The sequence below is a fragment of the Galeopterus variegatus genome, unplaced genomic scaffold (genome assembly GCF_000696425.1).
Source record: "Galeopterus variegatus unplaced genomic scaffold, G_variegatus-3.0.2 Scaffold1876, whole genome shotgun sequence".
Taxonomy (NCBI): domain Eukaryota; kingdom Metazoa; phylum Chordata; class Mammalia; order Dermoptera; family Cynocephalidae; genus Galeopterus; species Galeopterus variegatus.
Window position 1 is genome coordinate 297,254 of NW_007727987.1, and position 2,933 is coordinate 300,186.

The window sequence follows — 2,933 nt, forward strand, 5'->3', positions numbered from 1 at the left end:
AGACATATTTTACTCTTCAGATATGAGCTTCACAGACATGCCTTATTTTGACCCTCTGTGCTCTGCCGACCAGCAGTTCAGAGCAGTTGCTTTTATACTCTCTGTACATAATAGTGGCCACAAGCCAAGTGCATAATGTATCTACAACAAACATGCTGAATCAGTAAATGGTGTGAGAAATAATCTAAGTGATTCATTTTCAGAAATAATTCAGGCCCAGCCCAAAAGCTGTCTGACTGGTCCAGCCCATTCCTGGGGGTTGCTGAATATATAGTTCTTCTTGAGCTGATAATGAGTTACCAGCCCTTAATTGTTTACTTCAAATGGATAAAATTCTCCTTGAGATGGTAATGAGTTAATAGCCCTTTATTGTTCTCTTCATTTCCTGATGTTTCTCCTTTCACTGGGTTTTGGGTGCGCTTTTTTCGTGGGCTTGTACTTAGCCCTCAGACAAAGAAATTTTCTACAAGGTGGTAGTAAATTGGGGTACTCTTAGACATCATCCAGGAAGATTGTGCACCCCAACCAATAAGGAGGCAGAGGCAGGGACTTGCACACTAGGAAATAAATTGTTTGCTACAGCCCTTTTCCGTGTGCCTGCCCATCAGACACCTGAACCTTGCAAGGCCGTAATTAAAGTCTCACTTTGCTGTACCTCATGTTTCCCTGTCCATCCTTTGGCCTTGGACAGGTGGGGGGGGGGCATTTCTCCAGCACACATGCGCAATTACTCTTATATAACTTGTTTCTGATGAATATGCTGAATCTTGCCCATTTGTAACATATGTGAGGTGAGTGAGCCTGACTAAGCTGTTCTTTATTTTACACTGGTTTTACTTTCCTTACATATATGAAATCAAGTGCCAAATCTTAAATAAAATTAATAGTAAACAGAACCCAATAACACGTTAAAAATAATAATACAGGTGTCCAAGTGGGGTTTATTTCAGGAATGCAAAGCTCACTCATTATTAGGAAAGACATTAATATAATCCATCATATTGATAAATGTAAGAATAATCATACATAATTATCTCCACAGATACAGAAAAGGCATTTGACAAATCTCAAAATATATGTAATATTGTAGTGAGTTGAATAGGTCTTCAAAAATTAATGTGTATGGGGCCGGCCTGTGGCTCACTCGGGAGAGTGCGGTGCTGATAATACCAAGGCCGTGGGTTCGGATCCTATATGGGGATGGCCGGTTTGCTCACTGGCTGAGCGTGGTGCTGACAACACCACGACAAGGGTTAAGATCCCCTTACCGGTCATCTTTAAAAAAAAAAAAAAAATTAATGTGTACCCATAACCTCAGAATATGATCTTATTTGTTTATTTTTTTTTACCAGTTCTACATTTTTATTTCATCCAGTTCTTTTTTTGTTTTATTTTGTTATTATTGAGACATAATTGATTGTACATATATGTGGGGTGCCACATTGAAGATCAACACCTGTGTGCAATGTGTGATGCTCTCATATCAGGATAATTAGTAAGAACATGATCTTATTTTAAAACTCTTTGTAGTTGAAGTTAATTAAAATGAAGTTGTACTAGATTAGGGTGAGTCGTAAAAAAGGCCATGTGATGATGGAGGAACAGATTGGAGTGATACAGGTATGAGCCAAGGATTGCTGGGAGCCACCAGAAACTAAGATGAGGCAAACAAAGATTCTTTTTTGAGACTTCAGAAAAAGCATGACCATGTTGACACCTTGATTTTGTACTATCAGGCTCCAGAACTGTGAAATAAATTCCTGTTGTTCTGAGCCACCCAGTTTGTGGTTATATGTTACAACAGCCCTAAGAAACTAGTACAAATATAATAAAATCACTCAATAAAATATGAATTGATGGACACTGTTTAACATGATAAAATACATACTTAACACCAAAAACTAGCATTTTAGTTCATTAGGAAGCACTAGAGACTTTTTGCTACTAAAGGCAGGAGCAAAGTAAAGATGCTCATTATTTCCACTGCTATTCACCATCAGATTGTAGACAGTGTTACCAACAGGCCAGGAGTGGCTTCCCTCTCACATTAAACAAATGACCTGAAAGTCCAAAAGTTGGTGCAAGGATTGGAAGGTTTATTCAGATTACTGGTACTCAACTAAATGTCTAACCAAGCAAACAAATGAAGAGAAAAGAGGGGCAGTGGGGTCCAGTTTATTTTAGTCCCAATCAGTGGGGCCAACCTATTAGACTGACAGTATTGATAAAAGCAGTTCTCCCCACTGTTTTCAGCATAAAGAAGAAAAGTATCAACTAGATTTAAATCAGAGAAACAAAGCATAGCCAGGAGCCCTCCAGGGTGCATCTATACAGAACAGAAGAGGGCTTGGAAAATCAGAAACAAAGCATAGCCAGGATCCCTCCTGGGTGCACCTACATAGTAGTGGATACAATCCAACCATACAGCAGAAGAGGGCTCAGAAAATCAGAGAAAGGTAAAGAGAATAAAACATTGCCTTGTCAGAATTTAGGCGAGGGACTCCAGGAGAGATCTACCAGCAGCAGAAACATAGGAGCAAAATAGTCCCAGCGGCCACTTGCCTCTTGCAGCTAGAGTCTTCTCTGGTGCCCAGAGCTTTCCAGTTTTTGCTAGTGATTAAATTAGTCTCTCGTATTCCAAAGTCATAGAAATGAACAATGTACCCAACAGTAAAGCAAGCAACGCTTTATTAAAAGAGGACATAGACTTATGCATAAGGGTGGTAGCAACAGTAAAGCTAGCCCCCTGAGGGGAGCTGTTCAGGGTCTTTTATAGAGAAACGAGTTAAGGGGTATAGGCCAGCATCACTGGAGGTTCTGTTCTTCCAGGTTGCGTCATGGTGCATGCTTAGTAGGTACAAAATGGAGTGGTGTTCATCATTGTTACCCCAGGAGGGTCATTGTAACAGTCACCTTGATGCTTTGTGCACAGG